We start from the raw sequence: 23,541 nt of genomic DNA, 5'->3' as shown, positions 1-23,541 counted from the left end.
ATAATTTGTGTAATCCCTCATTCTCTAAACTAAGTACTGTGGATTTTGTACTTACATGAAGTGCCTGCTGGAGTCAACAAAATTTATATTGCTGATTACTACGGAGGATGGAGTCATATGTAGAAGTTCACGTAGGTGAGGAAAGTTTCTGACTGCCATTCACTTGGGAGTGGTCAGGGACGATTCCTTTGCATGTGGCTAAAGCAGCTTACGACTTCCGGTCTTAGACCAAGTATCCTCTGGGTAGCGAACAGACATCCGTTTGGTTTGAGACCCACCACATAAAAACGAATCACCAATGAATAGGCATGGTAAAAAGATACGACAGTAGACCGAATATACAGAACAGGTTTACACCAAACAATAGACAACAGTCACAATACTTACCACAACATAGAGTTCCCCAAAACAATAACTTACAAACATTTACGGATAACAATAATCATAACTTCGGACAGTTACGTCAAAACAGTAATAACCCATATAATTCTGGACAGTTACGTCAAAACAGTCTTCTTCTTCTTGACTGGCGTAGACACCGCTTACGCGGTTATAGCCGAGTCCAAAACAGCGCGCCACGTATCCTTCCTTCTAGCAGTTTGGCGACAATTGGTTATACCAAGTGAAGCCAGGTCCCTCTCCACCTGGTCCTTCCATCGGAGTGGAGGTCTCCCTCTTCCTCGGCTTCCACCAGCGGGTACTGCATCGAATACTTTCAGAGCTGGAGCACTTTCATCCATTCGAACAACATGACCTAGCCAGCGTAGCCGCTGTTTTTTTATTCGCTGGACTATGTCAATGTCGTCGTATAACTCGTACAGCTCATCGTTCCATCGTCTGCCATATTCGCCGTTGCCAATGTTCTGAGGACCATAAATCTTGCGCAAAATTTTCCTCTCGAAAACTCCTAGTGTCGTCTCATCTGATGCTGACATCGTCCAAGCTTCTGCACCGTAAAGCAGGACGGGAATGATAAGCGACTTGTAGAGCTTGATTTTGGTTCGTCGAGAGAGGACTTTACTGTTCAATTGCCTACTCAGTCCAAAATAGCACCTGTTGGCAAGAGTTATTCTGCGCTGGATTTCGAGGCTGACATTGTTCGTGTTGTTGATGCTGGTTCCCAGGTATACGAAATTAGCTACGACCTCGAAGTTATGACTGTCAACAGTGACGTGGGAGCCAAGACGCGAATGCGCCGACGTTTGCTTGATGACAGGAGATATTTCGTCCATTCGCTTCGCCTCCTTATCCATGCGGGAAAAAGCAGAACAAACGGCGCGGTTGTTGCTTCCGATGATATCAATATCATCGGCGTACGCCAGGAGCTGTACAATTTTGTAGAAGATTGTACCTTCTCGGTTTAGCTCTGCAGCTCTTATAATTTTTTCCAGCATCAGGTTAAAGAAGTCGCACGATAGTGAGTCACCTTGTCAGAAACCTCGTTTGGTATCGAACGGCTCGGAGAGGTCCTTCCCAATCATGATGGAGCTTTTGGTGTTGCTCAACGTCAACTTACAAAGCCGTATTAGTTTTGCGGGAATACCAAATTCAGACATCGCGGCGTAAATGCAGCTCCTTTTCGTGCTGTCGAAAGCAGCTTTAAAATCGACAAAAAGGTGGTGTATGTCGATCCTCTTTTCACGGGTCTTCTCCAAAATTTGGCGCATGGTGAATATCTGGTCAGTTGTCGATTTTCCAGGTCTAAAGCCACACTGATAAGGTCCAATCAGTTTGTTGACGGTGGGCTTTAGTCTTTCACACAGTACGCTCGATAGAACCTTGTATGCGATATTTAGGAGGCTGATCCCACGGTAATTGGCGCAGATTGTGGGATCTCCCTTTTTATGGATTGGGCAGAGCACACTGAGATTCCAATCGTCAGGCATGCTTTCTTCCGACCATATTCTGCAAGAAGCTGATGCATGCACCTTATCAGTTCTTCGCCGCCGTATTTGAATAGTTCTGCTGGTAATCTATCGGCCCCCGCTGCTTTGTTGTTCTTCAAGCGGGTAATTGCTATTCGAATTTCTTCATGGTCGGGTAATGGAACATCTGTTCCATCGTCATCGATTGGGGGATCGGGTTCGCCATCTCCTGGTGTTGTACTCTCACTGCCATTCAGCAGGTCGGAGAAGTGTTCCCTCCATAATCCCAGTATGCCCTGGACATCGGTTACCAGATTACCACCTTGGTCTCTACATGAGGATGCTCCGGTCTTGAAACCTTCGTTAAGTCGCTTAATTTTTTCATAAAATTTTCGAGCATTCCCTCTGTCTGCCAGCTTCTCAAGCTCTTCCTTCTCACGCATTTCGGCCTCTTTCTTTTTTGTCTGCAGATGCGTCTCGCTTCCCTCTTCAGCTCTCGGTATCTATCCCATCCCGCACGTGTTGTGGTTGTTTGCAACGTTGCGAGGTAGGCAGTCTGTTTTCTCTCCGCTGCGAGACGGCACTCCTCATCGTACCAGCTTGTTTTTTGTCGTTGCCGAAAACAAATTGTTTCGGCTGCAGCGGTACACAGTGAGTTTGAGATGCCGTTCCACAGTTCCCTTTTACCGAGATGCTGATGAGTGCTCTCAGAGAGCAGGAGTGCAAGTCGAGTAGAATATTTCGTGGCTGTCTGTTGCGATTGCAGCTTTTCGACGTCGAACCTTCCTTGTGTTTGTTGACGGGCATTCTTTGCTGCACAGAGGCGGGTGCGTATCTTCGCTGCGACCAGATAATGGTCCGAGTCTATATTAGGCCCCCGGAGCGTACGCACTTCTAAAACACAGGAGACATGTCTTCCGTCTATCACAACGTGATCGATTTGGTTCGCGTGTTTCGATTAGGAGACAGCCAAGTAGCTTGATGTATTTTCTTATGCTGGAATCTGGTACTACAGACGACCATATTTCGGGCCCCAGCGAAGTCGATCAGCCCCAGGCCGTTTGGCGATGTTTCGTCATGGAGGCTGAATTTTCCGACTGTTGTGCCAAAGACAGCTTCTTTACCCACCCTGGCGTTAAAATCGCCAAGCACGACTTTTACATCGTGGCAGGGGCAGCGCTCATAGGTGCGTTCTAGGCGCTCATAGAAAGCATCTTTGGTCACATCGTCCTTCTCTTCCGTTGGGGCGGGGCGCAAATCAGCGATATGTTGAAGAACCTCGCTTTGATGCGGATTGTGGCTAGACGTTCATCCACCGGGGTGAATGCCAGGACTCTGCGAGGGAGTCTCTCTCCCACCACAAATCCAACACCAAATTTGCGCTCCTTTATATGGCCGCTGTAGTAGATGTCACAAGGACCCACCTTCTTCCGTCCTTGTCCCGTCCATCGCACTTCTTGGATGGCGGTGATGTCAGCCTTAAGTCGTATGAGGACATCAACCAGCTGGGCAGAGGCACCTTCCCAATTAGGGGTCCGGACATTCCAGGTGCATGCCCTTATATCATTATCCTTAAAACGTTTGCAGGGGTCGTCATCAAAAGGGGGGTGTCTCATCCGAGGCTTTCGTAGATTTTTCATTGGGGGGTGTTTTTATGTGGTGGGTCCCAAGCCCTACGCACAACCGCATAAGCGGGTTGAAATTTAGTACATATTATTTTTTTGCCACCCTTATGTTACCGATGGTAAAGATATCGAGCCAAATCTTTGCACAAATACTGCATTTCTAGTGTGACCATCGGACGGCTAAAAATCGCTGTAATTATAACCTGTCAAGGCCCCATATATCGAACATGAGCACCTTAGTGCTTGTGACAAAAATTAGGTAAATCTCTTAGATATTTTATAGAAATTCAATGGAGATGTGTTCATTCTAATAGTGTGTCACTATGTCGAAAATGGGCAAAATCGGGTCAATACTTCTTTAGACCCATATACCTGATATATGGCTTTTTAAACTTCTGATGGACCGTATACCGTATATATTGGTTAATATGTGAGATATCATAGTCAGATCAAGTGGACGTAAAATTTTGAATATGATATAGCTTGGTAGTGAAAATGAGTGAAATCTATATATAATGATTATCGTTATTTCAGTGGATTCCGTGCCGAATATACAGTTCCAATCTTAGAAAAATTTCATAAATAAATTGCGAGAACAAAAAATGTAGCACACGTACTTAGTGATTCCTTACTTGTTTTAGTAATTATGACTATTTAAAAATCTTAAGTTAACGAACTTGAAATGTTTTATTTTTATTTTTTCATGTGATAGGGTCCGATATATTTCATCCACAAAAACACATTTTTATTATGATATATTGTATATCGACGTTTTATTAGTATTGTCTATTACAAATATGCAAATATGTAAGTATGTCATTTGTCTACATTATATTTTTTCTCATATATATATATATATATATATATATATATAATATATCTCACTCGATATCAACTTTGGTATGCGATTAAAAGAAAGCGATTTAAATAATTCTAAATTGACATACATATAAAATAAAAAACCAAATTTGAAGAAATAAAAAAAAATATGTATATATAGAAAATATAAAAAATATAAAAAAACTACAATAAACTTAAAATACGTTGCATATTAAATTAAACAAAAAATATTATATATTTAATTTATAATTTTTACTGGTATCATGTATGTACATATGCAAATGTACTTTTTTAATTTGAATTAGATTGTGTAATATTATGCTAATCAAACGCGACCGTTAGTGGTCTTTTTAAAATGTTTTTGTGTAAATAATATCGAACACTTAGAATTATTATAAAAATGCTTAAGATTTTACAATAGTTTGTGATCGATATCAATATTTCGTATTTACAATAAATATTTGTTATATTTTTTTCTTCTCGTATTTAGCAATTACAAATACAAGTTACAAATATTACGAATTGCCATTTATAAATACTTTATTTTAAAATATATATAAATATTTCGATGTTTCCTATTTATTTCAATTTCGTCGGTTTGCACGATATATGGTTTACATGAATTCTCAAGTATGTATCTTACTTATGAAGTATACATTTGCTTTGTAAAAGAACAATACAATTTACATTACAAGTCTGCATGTTAGTAATAAACAAGGCATACATACATATGCACTTTTCGCTCAACAATTAATTGTACAATTAAACGGCATTTGCGCGATTAAAGCGCTAATTTAGTTCAATTTATCATACATAATAAAAATCTCTAAAATGTATCATCAGCTGTTCGTTAAATGGGAAGCGTAAAAACTGGTTGCTCAGTTATAAACTTAATGTATTCAATAAATTTGGCTGTGCGAAAAACCTTTAAGCTTTTATAATTTAATGCCAAGTGCTTGTAGAATTTTATGATGCCAAATTGATTTATAACAAACTCATAGAAATCATGTGAAATTAACATTTGTTTACTTAATATATATTGACCTGTGCCCTCAGCTAAACATCGCTCGGTATGATTTCATTATTTCACAACATATATGTATATTAAAATGGGTAGTCAATTCTTATTTCGTGTATATGCTAATTTTGATGTGTACTTACATTTATGGTATATGTATAGTATAAGTATATGAGTAACTTTGACATTTTATTATTTTTATATTTCAATGCATTTGAATAATTCGGTTGTTATATTAATATTTCATGATGCTACAATATGTATCATTCTCAATTCATTACTAGAAGTATACTCCTTCGTGCACGTTACGTTTTTGCTTGTTGTCGATTCTCGAAGGCGTTTGCAGAAAGGATTATTTAAATATTCGTGGCGCTTGTAGCAATTACACCTTATAAAACGGGCTTATATATATGTCCAATGCAATCCGGCAAAAAAATTGAGCCTTTTAAGTCTTTGTGGTTTGTTTTATATAAATATATGTTATTAATATTTTATTTTTTCTTTTATTTTTAAGATATAACAATTTATAAAAATTAGTTGTAATTCTGTAATTCTATATATATTTATATATATATATATATATATATCATTCAAGGAAGTTTTTATAAAAAAAAACTAACCTAATTAATACTAACTTTTTTTACATTTAAGACTTTTATTAAATCAGTCATAAGTCGTTTCTCATGTCTTTAGTAATTTGTATATATATTTTGATTAAATATGATGATTTCAATTTTATACAATTAATAATGAAATACCGCAGTAGACAACAACAATTGTACGGCAAACCGTTGTAGCAGTTCTAATAAATATGTGCTTCAGCGTACAACATTAGCATTGTTATAGCCTTTTCGCACTGTGGCTAATTGAACAATTAACCGGTCTTGGCGCGCTTAAAACGCTGATTTAGCGCGATTTACCAAACAAAAGAAAATTTTAAATTTAATACAAATCTAGTTGAAAATGCAATGCAGCGCTGCGGGGTTGTTGTACACGCTGTAAATTTTGCTATGTTTATTGATAAACTAGCAATCAGTTGCTGAAACTTACCACCTTCTTATGATCAGCAAAAACCAAAATATCTAACAGCAGATCGTTAATCGAGCAGCCGGCAATGCGAAAGGAAAAACTGATTACTTAATTATAATTTGAATATATTCAATTAATTTGGCTGTGCAAAAAGGCTATTACGGCAACACAAAACCATTAATAACTAAACAATAGAATTAATTAGACCCTAATAGCATTAAATTCAACTAACAAGTTAACCTAACTAACTAAAAAGATTTCTTTCTGGCCATTTTATACGCCTTAATTCGCAAGAATCACATATGGGCAAAACTTGCTAGAAAAGTAAAGAATGGCCAGCGACGTAAGCGAACTCTTTAAACAAGCGTAATTCGTAAGGAATATTTTGCTTTGAAACCGTTTATTAAACCAGTATGGAAGCGCTAAGTTCGGCTTTAAGTGGCACACCTAGTGTGAAATTAAAAAAATTTTTTGTTTTATATTTCGGTATATTACACCTTTAAAAATAACATATTAAAATTTCAAATCGAAATCTCAAATAGTTTTTGAGTTATAGTAATTTAAAGAGCAGCCGCTCGGTAACAGTGAAAACGATCATGTTATCTTTAAACGCGTTTTTCTCAAAACATTTTCCGAATTTGCTGCAGTGATTACTCAAAAACAAATGATCCGATCACTATCGAATTTTTTTTTACATGTTCTATATATAGTTCTCGGTACAATGACCTATTGATTTTTGATCTGATCAAAAAATCGAATTTTGGCAGGCCAAAAACGACCAAAATTTTGGGTACAATTCGACTATTTTTTTTTAAACGCCGCCATATTGTCAATTTTTGATTTTTTTTATCGTAGGTCATTGTACAGACAATATTATCTAGTTTAAGGAGAATTTTATGTTTTAGATTTCATCCACGGAGAAGGCCGGAATCACTGCAGCTGTGAATGACCTTTTTTTTGCGCCGTTGGAGATCGACTATAACTTAAAAAATATTTAATTTTTTTCTTCAAAAATTTCACTGCATATTCTTGAGACATGTATAAATATATTCTTAAAATTTTGAAATAATTGATAAAGTATTTTTTTAATAAAAATTCCCAAAAATCCTTTTTTTTAGGCCATTACACTAGGTGTGCCCCTTAATCGTATATTTTATACGCTCGGATTGATCGATAAATTTGTGAAAATCTTATGGAATATCGGATTTTTTACAATAGGTAGATGGGGCTCCATGGATCGATTTTACGCTATAAACTGATACACAGTGCCGGTTTAAGTGCCTGTCCCGCTTAAGTGACCATATTTTGCAACATCGTTGTTTTTTCACTAAATTTACATATAAAATTCTACACTTAAGTGCCTTTCCAGCTTAAATGCTTGTAATATTTAAGCCACAAATACAAAATTGTTTGCAATTTTCCTCTTTTAAGTGCCTTTTGATTTTTTTGACATTTAATGTGCTGAGAACTGTCAAAAAGACAACATATACATGGTTTTGTAATGTTTGTTTCACATTTATTGCACTAGTTGCATTGACATAGTTCAGCGACTAAAAAGACAGCGGCTACGATAGCTAGATCATGTTGTACGAATGGATGAAAACGCTCCAGCTCTGAAAGTGTTCGATGCAGTACCCGCTGGAGGAAGCCGCGGAAGAGGACGACCTCCACTCCGGTGGAAAGAACAAGTGCAAAGTGATCTGACTTCACTTGGTGTTTCCAGTTGGCGCCAAAAAGAAAAAAGGAGGAACGAGTGGCGCGCTCTGGTGGATTCGGCTATAATCGCTTAAAGCGGTTTCTACGGCAAATATATATATATATATTGCATTAATAAGTATTTTTGGTACTAATAAGAAATAAATGTGACTCATTCTAAAAGAAAAAATATAAAATCGAACTATTTCAGAAAAAGCTTGGTAAATACCTCGAGGCACTTAGCGGGATTTATTTAAGTGCGTTTCCGCTTAAGTGTCTCAAGTCTTGCATGTTAAGAAGGGGCACTTAATCGGGGATTACTGACTGTACATATATGCCATTCGTTAGTTGGCTGTCGACGCGGATAGACGTGCGTGAGTTACGTCCATTTCTCATTCCAATGAGTCGTTCAACTCGCTTCCAATAAATTGGGGCAAATGACAAACAAACAGTTTTAGTTGTTTACGCAATAAAACTACAGACCAATCAAATTTTTTGATTTTCGAACTAACAAATTCAATTGTTTGCTTGCGCAGCAACAATGTCACCTAATTAATTTTGTTTTGTATATAACAACAAAAAAAATCATTGAACACTGCAATAGTAATTCGATACTTCCGTTTTGGTTTATTTTAATAATTTTGGTGCAACGATCGATTTCGCTGACTTAATTGATTTCACAAACAATGAATGAGTTCAACTGATGTTGAGCTGAGTCTGCATTTGAAAATTTAAGAACCATATAAATATAAGTAGTTTTTAAAGAATGTAGTCAGTTCTTAAGAACCAACCGAATTGTAAAGTTAAACAATAAAGATTTTAAAACAAAAATTCTAATCGTTCGGCATCTATTACAAAAGTGGCGCAGTCGATAATCCTCGCAAGTAATCATTAGATTACCACGGTATTAATCTAAAGATTAATAATAAAAATTACAAAGATTAATAATAATTAATCGGTCGGTATTAATCAGTTTTAAGTGACCCAAAAAAAAAAAGAAGAAACATGGCGACTGAATCAACCATTCACTTAACGTGTTCGGAGTTAATAAAAGAAGCGTCAAGAATACAAGAGTATACGGGCAAACTACGACTTATCATCCTTTATAAGGGAGGTATAACTAATTCAAAACAAAAATTCAAAACAGTCTTCTTCTTCTTGACTGGCGTAGACACCGCTTACGCGGTTATAGCCGAGTCCAAAACAGCGCGCCACGTATCCCTCCTTCTGGCAGTTTGCGCCAATTGGTTATACCAAGCGAAGCCAGGTCCCTCTCCACCTGGTCCTTCCATCGGAGTGGAGGTCTCCCTCTTTCTCGGCTTCCAAAAGCGGGTACTGCATCGAATACTTTCAGAGCTGGAGCACTTTCATCCATTCGAACAACATGACCTAGCCGCTGTCTTTTTATTCGCTGAACTATGTCAATGTCGTCGTATAAATCGTACAGCTCATCGTCTGCGGTATTCGCCGTTGCCAATGTTTAAGGGACCATAAATCTTCCGCAAAACCTTTCTCTCGAAAACTCCTAGTGCCGTCTCATCGGATGTTGTAAAGTAGGACGGGAATGATGAGACTTGTAGAGTTTGGTTTTTGTTCGACGAGAGAGGACTTTACTTTTCAATTGCCTACTTAGTCCATAGTAGCACCTGTTGGCAAGAGTGATTCTGCGTTAGATTTCCAGGCTGATATTGTTATTGCTGTTAATGCTGGTTCCCAGGTAGACGAAACTATCTACAACCTCAATGTTATGACTGTCAACAGTGACGTGGGAGCCAAGACGCGAATGCGCTGACTGTTTGTTTGATGACAGGAGATATTTCGTCTTGTCCTCGTTCACCACCAGACCCATAGGCTTCGCTTCCTTATCCAGTCTGGAAAAAGCAGAACTAATGGCGCGGGTGTTGTTTCCAATGATATCGATATCATCGGCGTACGCCAGTAGCTGTACACTCTTATAGAAGATTGTACCTTCTCTATTTAGCTCTGCAGCTCGTATTATTTTCTCCAGCATCAGGTTAAAGAAATCACACGAGAGTGAGTCACCTTGTCTGAAACCTCGTCTGGTATCGAACGGCTCGGAGAGGTCCTTCCCGATCCTGACGGAGCTTTTGGTGTTGCTCAACGTCAGCTTACACAGCCGTACTATTTTTGCGGGGATACCAAATTCAGACATCGCGGCATAAAGGCAGCTCCTTTTCGTGCTGTCGAAAGCAGCTTTAAAGTCGACAAAGAGATGGTGTGTGTCGATCCTATTTTTACGGGTCTTCTCCAAAATTTGGCGCATGGTGAATATCTGGTCTGTTGTTGATTTTCAAGGTCTAAAGCCACACTGATAAGGTCCAATCAGTTTGTTGACGGTGGGCTTTAGTCTTACACACAATACGCTCGACAGAACCTTATACGCGATGTTGAGGAGGCTTATCCCACGGTAATTGACGCAAATTGTGGGGTCTCCCTTTTTGTGTATTGGGCAGAGCACACTGAGATTCCAATCGTCAGGCATGCTTTCTTACGACCATATTCTGCAAAGAAGCTGATGCATGCACCTTATCAGCTCTTCGCCGCCGTATTTGAATAGCTCGGCCGGTAATTCATCGGCCCCCGCCGCCTTATTGTTCTTCAAGCGGGTAATTGCTATTCGAATTTCTTCACGGTCGGGCAATGGAACATCTGCTCCATCGTCGTCGATTGGGGAATCGGGTTCGCCATCTCCTGGTGTTGTACTTTCAGTGCCATTCAGCAGGCTGAAGAAGTGTTCCCTCCACAAACTGAGTATACTCTGGTCATCAATAACTAGATCACCGGTGGGGGTCCGACAAGAGTGTGCTCCGGTCTTGAAACCTTCAGTTAGTCGCCGGTAATAACCAATATAATAACTCTGGACAGTTACGTCAAAATAATAATAGTCCAAATAATAACTCAGGGTCATTTCGTCAACAATTCCCAAATTCACAACGAATTAGGCAAAGCCAAAATAATAATAAAAATGATGGAGAAGAGGTAAATTTTCAATATCAGGCCGAGAATATAGTTTACCGATAATCACAATAACAATAAATAACAAAATTAATTAGGTGACATTGTTACTGTGCAAGCAAACAATTGAGTTTGTTAGTTCGAAAATCAAAAAATTTGATTGGTCTGCAGTTTTAATGCGTAAACAACCAAAACTGTTTGTTTGTCATTTGCCCCAATTTATTGGAAGCGAGTTGAACGACTCATTGGAATGAGAAGTGGACGTAACTCGTGCGCATCTTTGTGACTTTTTGATGAGTAGTTGTTCTTGCGGTTTTCGGAATTTTCTTTTGTGCGGTCGTGTGTTTACGCAGTGTGTAAGGCGCATGGCTTGCGGTATTTCGGGCGAGTATTTTTGTACAGTTCCGGTTGACTGTACTGTGTATTTAGGTAAGTACTACTTTTTTGTAGTTCTGTGAAGAAGCGTAGGTATCCACACAGTTGTATTTGGTGGGCTGTCGCACAGTTTCAGTGGTTTACCGTGTTGTTGGTATTCCTGCTGGCTGGATCGCCTACCAGTGAGTGCTGTGCTGAGCGTCTGGCGTTCAGTTGCACCTGTGTCGGGTTTGCCGGGATAGTTTTGCCCAAAGGGTGCCTGAGGCTGTCCCAGTGCTGGAGTTGCTGACTGTTGCGTGAACTGCGGTCGTAGCAGTGTACTGTTAGCCCACAGTGCGATTGGTACAGTGCCACAGCGGTTAACCCGCGACCGTTACGGCGACATTGATTTGTCAGGCGGTCTTTTCTGAGTAATCAGCCATATTGCTGCCATGAAGGGTAAGGTAAGCGCCTTGGTTTTCGGTGCGAAGGACTTCGAAGTCACGGCTGCGAAGGGGCTGATGGAGCTTGCCTCAAGGTACGAGGCACTCCTGATGACGGTAGTAACCGAGAATGCCCAATTTCGCGGTCAGGTTGATGCGCTCAGAGGGGATGTGGGGGATCTCCAACCGAAGAGGTCGGTTCCGGCTTCGGATGAGTCGGCACGTGCTCCTCCAGCACCTGTTCGGGGAGGTGGGATTGAACGTGACTGTAAACCCGGAAGTTGGGTCCACGGGATGTAGTTCAGGGGGTTTACACAGAAATCTCCCATTATGAGTTCATGGAGGAGCTCTTTCAGTTGAACCTTCAGGACTTCAGCCCTGAGTCACGTAGGTTAGACGTGAGGATGGTCAGTCGGCCCTGGAAGGTGGTCCCTGATGGTAGCAACAACGTTGTCCTTGAGGGTTCGGACAAATTAATGTCAACACTCTTGGAAGCGGGAAGGTGCTACATCAAGTGGTTCTCCTTCAGGGTTCGACCGGATAGCCCTGTTGCTGGCTGCTTCCGGTGTATGGGTTTTGAACATAGAGTGGCTGAGTGTAGGGCCAAGTCAGATGTCTGTAGAAGGTGCGGTCGCAACTGTGCATTTAAGGGTAAGCCAGCTGGGCATCTTATTATGTCAGCTGTCTGCCCGATATACTGTGGCGTTGTTGAGCGTGCCCTCGACAGACACTGATAGGGATAAGCTTCATTGTCAGGGATCGTATGCCGTAATGTGTGAGTTGGGGGTTGTATGCTTGAGGGAGTTTTCAGGGTCTTTACGGACCCTGGGTTTAATGATCCAAACGACGATTGCGTAGTGTTGGATTCGTTGCAACAGGGGGTGTGTGTTTCAGTAGAGGGGGAGTTCGGTAGAATGATTGTCGCAAGTTTGTATTGCAAATTTAGCGAGCCTCTAGACCCCTACCTGGGCTATATGGATAAGCTACTACTGCTGGGGAGCATAATCGTCTGGATATCAAAGCCACATCCGAGGCGAGGTATTGAGTGAATGGGTGGTGGCTAAGAGCCTCCACATTTTGAATGAGCCGAGTGAATGCTATACGTTTGAGGGGCCAAGGTATGAGTGATATTGACGTAACGTTTATGAATGAGGCAGCAAGGAGAGCGTTTGATGTCATATGGGAGATTAGAGGAGGGTGGGGATTGAGTGACCATAATTTGATCCAAATTATGGTTTCTCCGCAATCCCCTCCCTCGACGTATGTGGGTCCATTGCGGCGATGGCGTACCTCTGGTACTGACTGGAACCAATATGGACAGAATGTAAGGGAAGCTGTATTGGAAATACCGCTTAGTGAGTTCGAGGATCTGGGGCGAGCAAATTGCTCGGCTGTATGAGTTGGTCTGGTGTGTTAAGTTTTAAGATTAGGAGAATTAAGTGGTGGACGCATGAGTTAACCTTGAAGAGGAGGACTGTCCGGCGATTGAGACAAAAGTTTCAACGTGCTCGGCGGTCCAATTCGGATAGGTTATCCCAGATTAGATATGATTTTAGTTGTGCGATGAGAGTATAAGGATATGCTTGTGAAAATTAAAGAAGAAGATTGGAGGCGTTTTGTGGGGGGAAATAGGGACGACCCCTGGGGTCAGGTCTACAGGATCTGCAGGGGTGGTAAGAGGGAGAATATCACCTCTCTCCGCGTTGATGACTCTGTGCTAATAACGTGGAGAGAGTGTGCGGAGGTTCTGTTAGGAGCGTTCTTTCCCAGGGCTGAGGTTCAGGCACCTCAAGCACAAGAGGTACCTGTTCCTCCACTAGATGATGAGGAGTTGGGATACGCCCTTGGCCTGGTTAAGTTTAAACGGTCCCCAGGTTTTGATGGTTTGAACGGAGAGATGTGTAAAAGCTTGTGGAAGTTCATTCCGGAATACTTGGAGGCCATTTATAATAAGTACGTTCCAAGGAGTCGTTCAACTCGTCATTGGGGCAAATGACAAACAAACAGTTTTAGTTGTTTACACAATGAAACTACAGACCAATCAAATTTATTGATTTTTAAACTTACAAGTTCAATTGTTTGCTTGCACAGCAACATTGTAACCTAATTTTGGAGCAATTATCGATTTCGTTGACTTAATTGATTTCACAAACATATGAATGAGTTTAACTAACGTTGTGCTGAGTCTACATTTGAAAATTTAAGAACCATATAAATATAAGTAGTTTTTAAAGAATGTAGTTAGTTCTTAAGAACCAACCGAAATGTAAAGTTCAGTAATAAAGATTTTCAAATAAAAATTTTAATCGTTCGGCATTAATTACGAAAGTGGCGCAGTCCGCGCAAGTAATCATAAGATTAGCACGGTATTAATCTATTAACATACCAAAGCAACGATTTATATTTGAGAGGGACAAGAAGCCACATGGCCAGACATCAAAGAAGAACTCATCAAAACTTCGTCATAGAGGAATCGTACCATAACCTGTATCACCAAGCAGTAAACTTGAAGAATTATAATGTAAAACCAATACTGACGATTACAACACTAATGAAATTTCTGATACTGAGCAACGCAACCGTAATGGTGGAAAACGTTGATGGTACAAACGGTTTTACTGAAATTTCTCTTGAAGACGCAAAGATAACAGTCAATTACAGCACAATACTACATATTATCAACCCGTTAGAAATTATAAAAGTTACTGAAACACTTGAACATAATATCGAACAAATTACAGATAATAAGGAAAAACATTTTTTGATACAAGAATTAAATAAGGTTAAATCGAAATTAATAACTATTAACCCACGAAGAGGATTAATTAATAACATAGGATCAGGTATGAAATGGCTATATGGTACAATGGACGATAGCGACAGAAAAGAAATAGAAATAAATAGAAACCAAAATATAGAAATAAATAACGTATTTAATATAACAATTGCAAAACTTAAAGATGCTATAGATGAAGATAGGGAAATATTTAAAAGGAAATTTAATGAAATCGCTACAAGTGATCAACAATTAGAAAGAAAAATAATGTATCCTGATTCTCTGTTAAAAATTAAAATTTTATTAGACAATGTTGAAGACATACAAAACAACCTTATGTCAGCAAAAATGAATATAATGAATAACAATATAATAACTAACTAACTAACTGAAGAAGAAATAGTTCGTTGCAATATAGATTTATATAAAATGCAAAATATTAAAGTTAGCACAGCTCAATATAAAAATAATGAAATAATTTTTGTTATACAAATACCAAATTACCAACATGAAGAGCTTTTGTTTGAAACCCAATAAGTCAAAAAAATTAATGGAACTATGTATGATCATAACAATGAATCTTCATTAAAAAATTTATAAATATCACAATTATGTATCTTCATAAAAACTTGTTTAACCGTTTCGAGACGATGGGGATGTTTTTATGACGAAGAAATTCAAAAAATCGTATCTGTCACAATATGGAAGCGATTTGGTTCAAAACAGTCCCAAATCATTCATTATACTCTTCTCTACAAAAACAAAAATACCAGCTGGTGGTTGGAGTCATCAGTTTTTTAGGAACTACGCTGCCCGGCGGAGTTATTTTTCGGATAGGAAGGCCTCTATCGTGGCTGTCCGCAGGGATCCATCTGCGGTCCATATATGTGGAATCTCATGATGGACTCTCTGCTTGGGCAGCTCGAACCTCTCTGTAGGTGTTGTGAGTATCTTCTTCTTCCGGTTGGATCGTTCAAGGTCTGAATTGAACCGGTTGGCAGGACAATTTTTAGAAATTGCCCACAACTGGGGGATTGATGTGTGGTGTTGACATATCGATGGACAAATCGGTGACATTGCTTTTAAAATGCAGACTGTCACCGGGGCGTCCACCGGTTGTCCGAGTGAATGGGGTCGGCATCAGGTATGTGACGCAAGTCAAGTACCTGGGGTTGACCATGAGTGAAAGAATGTATTTTACTCCACACCTGGTGAGTGTGAAGGAGCGACTGCAGGCGGTCGTTGGTAAGGTCATGCGCGTTTTGCGGAGTGATTGGGGCCACGGACACATATCACGGCTTATTTGTGGCTTATGCCACTTACGGGGCTGGGGTATGGTGGGAAACAGCCACAACGGTCTTTGGTCGCCGAAAGCTCCTCTCCGTGCAGCGTTGCATGATGATCGCCTGTCTGCCTGTATGTCGCACCGTTTCTACGGATGCGTTGCAGGTGCTATTAGGTGCGCCCCCTCTTGACCTGGTTGTCATACAGCGTGCTGTGTCATTCAGGTTAAGAAGGGGTCTGAGTGTGTCATTGCTATGGAACGATTTGATTTCCGATGGATGGAGGAGGGTTCTCTAGGGAGCAAGAGGCTTCTAGATGATAGGGTTAGATGTAGGTGGAAAGACCGTTAGGTATGTAGAAGGAAACCCGGACTTCAGATTCTGTCTGAGTTTGGGTTTCCTGCTTACGGGGTACGGGCCTCTGAATGCATTTCTGCATAAAAGGCACCTTTAAGATAAGTCAGAGTGTAGGTGTGGGGCGCGTGTTGAGGATTGGTTACATGTTATAGCGGAATGCCCGATGTACTCGGACATTAGGGACCTTGGGGGTATGGGGATTAGTTGGACTGATGGACGGTTAGATGTTAATGGTGCGATCTCCACTAGTCGGAATGCCGAACAGTTAAAGTCGTTTCAAAGGTTTGAGCGTATGTTGTTTAGGCGGAGAAGACAATTAACTGAAAACCGGGGTTAGCTTCTCGAATGAATGGCGTATATATTGGAGGGGCGGTATAAATTAATCTCATTAATTTAGATGGTTACCAGGGTTAGCTTCTCGAATGAATGCCGTATGTATTGGAGGGCCGTTATAAATTAATCTCATTAATTTAGATGGTCACCAGTCCGGAACAGGATGGAAGCTCAATTGGTAGTAGTTTCGGCTATGAGGTCTGACCAGAGACCTAATTCTGGTACTAAGGGGGGGCAGGACTGTCCCTTCGAGGAGTATCGTGGTTGTTGTGGTTTAATACCCGAATGCAGGAAGAGTGTTTCGATCACTCAATGGGGAGTTTTATTGCAACCGGATCCATAGTACGGAAGAGGTTTTAGATAGGCCTTGAACCCTACCAAGTTGGCTAATGGCAACCACGTTTATAGATGTTTATTAAAATCGATACCATTGAGGTATCTGAAGCAGTAACGGGCTTTATTTACGGATTAATCCATAAAACGTTGTTGTTCGAAACGTTTTTTCTTTAGAAGTTATTACCGTTTTGTATGTAAAACATTTTACATCGCTTTTAACGAAATATGCGATTTTGTGTTTGAGTACGTTAGTAGATATAAGTTCTGTGATAATTATTAAATTGAAATTGTTCAAACCCTGGTCACCAGTTCAGAGTTCTATGGAAGCTCAACTCGTAGTAGTTTCGGCTACGAGGTCTGACCTGAGGCTTAATTCTGGTACCATAGGGAGCAGGAGCCCTTGGATTTCGCTCCAACCTGCTCATGCGGACTGGCCCCTTGGGGAATATCGTGGTGGTTGTGGTTAATACCCGAATGCGGGTAGAGTGATCTTAGTCACTCAATGTGGAGTTGCATTGCAACCGGGTGCCGGACCCAAAGTACGGCAGAGGTTTTAGATAGGCCTCGAAACCCACCAAGGTGGTTAGTGTGTCCATTCCACACCCCAATTGATATCGAAAAATGCATTTCATTTTCGGGGCGCTGATCATCGCATTGATTTGATCCGCTGTGCTTTTGAGCACCGTGGAGTAAGGCCGTCATCGGCAAATACCCCCGTTAATCACACCGGACGTTGTACATATATGCATATCGGGGTAGAAGTACGGCACGGAATTTCTTGTTTTAGGTCCATTTCCGCGCATTTTGAAACTTTAAGATGTTATGCACCAAATTTTAAGTTTGAAAACGTAAGTCAAAATGGCTAACGGTGAAGCTTTAACGTTGATTTAATTACTCGCCTTATCGCAGATAGTAATATAGCTTTATGTGTGGCTCAAGGACAAAAATATCCTGAAACATAAAGCAATGACTTTATTGGTAATATGAATCCTCTATATCGAAAAAAATTGCTCAAAACTCATTCAGGTATTAATACAAGTTTCTTATTCATGACGAATGTAATGTGACCACCCGAAATGGAGCAAAAAAAATATAATCTGACCTAACACAAGTCCTTATATCTCACCAATTTAGGGTTACCACAAAAAGGGTACAAAAGAAAATGGCTCACCAGAACTTAGAATGGTCATTGACTCAAGATTGTAGAAGACAAGATTCCGCCATTCTTTCACAGTTATCTTTTTTGGGTTTTAATTTCCTGTTGAGTGACACACTCACGACCCCCAAACACGCGAGCAAAACGAAAAACGAAAGAAAAACTGACAAATTGCACGGTAGTACAAAACAATAAAACCAAAACAAAGAGCTGAAGTCAAGGCTTGTGCTTAATTATTATTTAAAATTCTAAGTGAAAAATGTATTAACTTGAAAAAGAAGTCCGCAAACATATAATTTTAATTATAAATATGCATTATTATATTGGATCATTTTAAAGATGACGATTTTAAGAATCACGTTCATTGTGATATTTTATCTGCACATTATTCAATTTGATCCACTAGGTTTTACATTTCCGTTTTCCATTTGACAATTCTCCTATTGCGCGTCACTATGTCATAATCTTGTCTTCTATCATTCTTGTCATTGTCTATACTAAAAATTAAATCAACAAACCACTTCCGATCATTATTCGATTCCGGATACTAATAAAATCCTGTTTAATTTAGGTAAAGCAAAATATGATCAATCATCTAGAATAAGAGTTGCATCAAATCTTAACGTCAATCAAATGATATCGAAAAGTCAGCTTTTCCCCATAATAACGGGAAGTATGAATTCTTGAGAATGCCTTTTAGATTCAAAATGCGTCTCGATGCGTGTTTTTCGGAGAGCAATGGATGATATACTACGCGAATATATTGTTTACATGGATTTCAAATTATTTTCTCTGAAGATAAAACGCAGATAGATATTTGTCTGCGGGAAATGGTAAAGTTTCTAAAAACAAAAAACAAATATATTAAGATCAAAATTTAATAGAGTTTTTCCCAATTCGTGGTTACATGCGATTTTGAGCACAAATATGGATATGTTATCCTTAACTCTCGACCATTTTTAAATGTTGTATATTATATTTGACCGGATTTGTTGGCCTCACTTTCAATTTCTAAGTTTTTCAGAACTTTTAAGATTGATAGTGGTGTTTCCTACCTGGAAAATAATCAGAGGGAATGAATGAAATATCATACGAAATAAGGAAAACACACTACCACTCCAAATTACAAAAAGAAATACAGAAATACATCACTAATTGTGAAATATGCAGTAAAGCGAAGTTCATCAGAAACCGTATCAAATATAGTTTAAATATTACGGAAACTCCATGGGGACCTCCACTATTAAACAGAATCTCAAATGTAACACAAAATAGAATCTTGTACATGGCTACTCAGTAACATATTAAAAATTTAAAAGGAGAAGGATTAGGTCAACAGCTACCAGTACTTTTAATAAGTCTTAATAAGAGACCAGCAGATTTCGGTTACACCTAATCGCAAAAAATTTACCCACGTTACCAGGGAGACTTTTCTGATATGCACAGAGTACCAAATATTGTCAAGTACATTAAAGAATTTTCTATCGACACAGCAGGTTTTAATTCATGGAGAAAAGGCGTAGAAAGACTAATACCATACGACCTGCTATACTAATCGCAGTTGCTGTAGGCCGCTCTTAATCCGAACGCCGGCTTTTCAAACACAAATAACATAACCATTGACCATGCAATATTAAGGAACTAGATAGAAACCCAGATGTCCAGATCTTCTTCTTCTTGACTGGCGTAGACACCGCTTACGCGGTTATAGCCGAGTCCACACCAGCGCGCCACATATCCCTCCTTCTGGCAGTTGGTTTATACCAAGCGAAGCCAGGTCCCTCTCCACCTGGTCCTTCCATCGGAGTGGAGGTCTCCCTCTACCTCGGCTTCCACCAGCGGGTACTGCATAGAAAACTTTCAGAGCTGGGGTATTTTCGTCCATTCGAACAACATGACCTAGCCAGCGCCGCTGTCTTTTTATTCGCTGGACTATGTCTATGTCGTCGAATAACACATACAGCTCGTCGTTCCATCGTCTGCGGCATTCGCCGTTGCCAATGTTTAAGGGACCATAAATCTTAAGTAAAACCTTTCTCTCTACAAAGTGACGTGGGAGCCAAGACGCGAGTGCGCTGACTGTTTGTTTGACCACCCTAGCGTTGAAATCGCCAAGCACGATTTTGACATCGTGGCGGGGGCAGCGCTCATAGGTACGTTCTAGGCGCTCGTAGAAGGTATCTTTGATCACTTCGTCCTTCTTTTTCGTCGGGGCTTGGGCGCAAATCAGCGATATGTTGAAAAACCTCGCTTTGATGCGGATTGTGGCTAGACGTTTATCCACCGGAATGAATGCCAGGACTCGACGACGGAGTCTCTCACCCACCACGAATCCCACACCGAATTAGCGCTCCTTTATATGGCCGCTGTAGTAGATGTCAAAAGGACCCACCTTCTTCCGTCCTTGTCCCGTCCATCGCATTTCTTGAATTGCGGTGATGTCAGTCTTTACTCTTACGAGGACATCAACCAGCTGGGCAGAGGCACCTTCCCAATTAAGGGTCCGGAAATTCCAGGTACATGCCCTTAATTCGTAGTCCTTTAAACGTTTGCAGTGGTCGTCATCAAAATTGGGGTCTCTCATCCGAGGATGTTGCTTCCTTTTCATTGGGGGGTGTTTTTGAGCTCTCGGCTCGGCATAGGTCAGCGTCCACTCTGCAGCCACCCTTACTCTCCATTACGGCAAAAAAGGGACATAGGTTCCTTTGAGTACCAGAAACAACATTCCAAATTATATAAAACTTAAAGCTTAACCTTTCTCTTGAAGACCGAGACGATCATATTTGAAATGGTAAAACCACAGTCGGTAAAAAACAAAAAAAAAAAATACTTATTTCACGGACTGGAATACGTAATTGGTGCAGTCAAAAGTTCCGATTCTCAAACCTTAGTCATAAATCGTCCGCTTCCATTACAAAAACAAAAAAATTGGCATAAAAGTCACAAGTGGATGTGTCAAGCAGATTGAATTCATTTTGTAAAAAAGTAAATACAACACATAAAAATATCAAAAGTCCTTACCTTCATTGAGGCAATTGACAGAGTACGAATGGACTATGAAGGTCAGGAAGATATTTTTTTTTTTTAACATTTGCATATACAGTGTAAACGGTTACATGAACTAAGAATAGAGACTAACAACTTTCAAGTTAATACCAGTAACAATCATTCGGTACAATGGAAACATATATATAATATTTATCAAAATAAAAATTCCTCGGAACAACAGCCACACTATAAACATAATATTTGTGCAAAGTTCGGCATCGATATATTCACTAGTGCTTACTTTATATATTGTAAAGTAAACGATTGAGATCGTCTTCAAAGTTCTGGTATATAGGAAGTAGGCGTGGTTGTGAAGGGATTTGACCTATTTTTACAACTTATCATTGGGATGTAAGGAAATTATTACAAACCAAGTTTCATTGAAATCGATCGAGTAGTTCTTGAGATATGGTTTTTGACCCATAAGTGGGCGATGCCACGCCCATTTTCCATTTAGTATAAAAATCTGAGTGTAGCTTCCATATGCCATTTCTTATGTGAAATTTAGTGTTTCTGGCGTTTTTGTTAGTGAATTAACCCACTTTTAGTAGTTTTCAACATAACCTTTGTATGGGAGGTGGACGTGGTTATTATCCGATTTCTTTAATTTTTGGACTGTGTTAAGAAGTGGCTAAAAGAAACGACTGCAGAAAGTTTGGTTTACATAGCTTTATGGGTTTGCGAGATATATACAAATAACCGATTTGGGGGCGAGGCCTCGCCCACTTAACCAAAAAAATTACATCCAAATATGCCCCTTCATAGTGCGATCCTTCATACCAAATTTTACTTCCATAGCTTTATTTATAGCTTAGTTATGGCACTTTAAGTGTTTTCGGTTTTCGCCAAATTAAGGGCGTGGCAGTGGTCCGATTACGCCCATTTTCGAACTTAACCTTCTTATGGTGCCTAGAAATACGTCTTCCAAGTTTCATCAAGATATCTCAATTTTTACTCAAGTTACAGCTAGCACGGACGGACGCACAGACAGACATCCGGATTTGAACTTTTCTCGTCACCCTGATCATTTTGATATATATAACCCTATATCTAACTCGTCTAGTTTTAGGACTTACAACCAACCGTTATGTGGCCAAAACTATAATACTCTCGTAGCAACTTTGTTGCGAGAGTATAAAAACGTTACATTTATCCCCAAAGACATAGAAAGAACAAGACAAAGTAACTTACAAAAATTAGCTCATAAACAATGTAAGGACATCGAATGGCAAAATAAGAATATGTACGCAATTAAATAAGTACTAGCATTATTTTCCATACTATTACTACTGGTACGCCTAGCGGAAGTACAGGTCCGCACAATTTTGAACCTCAAAAATACATTAGAAGGTAAAAGTCAGCATATAAGTTAACACATCACATATTAACAGATCATCATATCATATGACATAAAGCAACGGGATATAACACCACCAAATCGCGGAAATTGTAACACGTGCACTGCAATTCATGGGAAGCGCCAAGTCAGGAAATTTAAACAACGCAGTGCCAAACACCTAGGTTTATAGTTAAGAAAATATAATTGTATTCAATAACAAGTAAGGAAGAGCTAAGTTCGGTTGTGACCGAACATTTTATACGCTCACAATTTATTTGTTTAATATTATATAATAGACAATTTCCACATATTCGTCATATACAGTATGTCAACTATTCGATCACATACTTTTCAAAATACAAAATATTTTGTTCGTTCTTTATTAAAATAAACTTTTGAGTAAAAAAGTTAAGTTTCATAAGTAGGCCTATAAAATAACAGTTAGTAAGTGCGGAATTACTGGAAATGTGCCGTTACTTTTCAAAGAATATTTAAAAATGTTGAGAAAGCCATGTGATCAATTAGTTGACTTTGTTAATTAAAGAAGTATTGGCCGCCTTAATATTGCTCTGATATTAAAGTTTTAACTTTTATTCTGTAATTAATAGTGGTGGAATCGGTAGATACAAGTTTTTGGTAAAATTTGGGTATTTTTTATTCTTCTTCTTTGTTATTTCCTTAAATTTGTCTTTACTATAGATAAAAAAAACTAAATTCAACAATAATGGAAAATATTAAAGGGTTTATTGATTTAAACACAATGCATAGAGAAATTGCAAGGCTCGTTGGTGTTTCAAAAATAAGACAATCAATGAGTGTTTTATGCATAAAAACACTCCTGGACGAAAGCCAATTTTGTATGTGACATTAGTAAGGCGTACTGTTAGGCTGATAAAGTTTAGTGTGTATGAAAATGCGGGTAAAATCAGATGTTATCTCTTCCATAGGGATGGAATAAATGTGAAAAGTGGAGCTATCCAGAAGAAATTGCGGAAAAACGTATTGCACGGACGTATCGAAGTAAAAAAAAACACTATTGACAAATCGACACCGTAAATTGAGTTGAGC

The 23,541-nt window shown here is 39.4% G+C and overlaps 1 protein-coding gene across 9 annotated transcripts in view; it reads right to left on the bottom strand.

Moving 5' to 3' along the window:
• The window catches only part of LOC105218336 (uncharacterized), a 54,677-nt gene that overhangs the window by 11,289 nt on the left and 19,847 nt on the right, over positions 1-23,541 (bottom strand). For 6 of the 9 annotated variants that reach the window (XR_008472155.1, XR_008472148.1, XR_008472150.1 and 3 more), the window contains one exon: positions 56-23,541. This exon is cut by the window's right edge. The exons of 1 other annotated variant lie outside the window; for it this stretch is intronic. The gene's annotated coding sequence lies outside the window, so the exon portion shown is untranslated. The remainder of the gene's footprint in view (positions 1-55) is intronic. 2 more of the 9 variants (XR_008472151.1, XR_008472154.1) reach the window with 2 other exon arrangements.

This window comes from Zeugodacus cucurbitae, chromosome X (genome assembly GCF_028554725.1).
Source record: "Zeugodacus cucurbitae isolate PBARC_wt_2022May chromosome X, idZeuCucr1.2, whole genome shotgun sequence".
Lineage (NCBI taxonomy): Eukaryota > Metazoa > Arthropoda > Insecta > Diptera > Tephritidae > Zeugodacus > Zeugodacus cucurbitae.
Note: the sequence above shows the minus strand (reverse complement) of the source record. Positions and strands in the feature narration are given on the sequence as shown.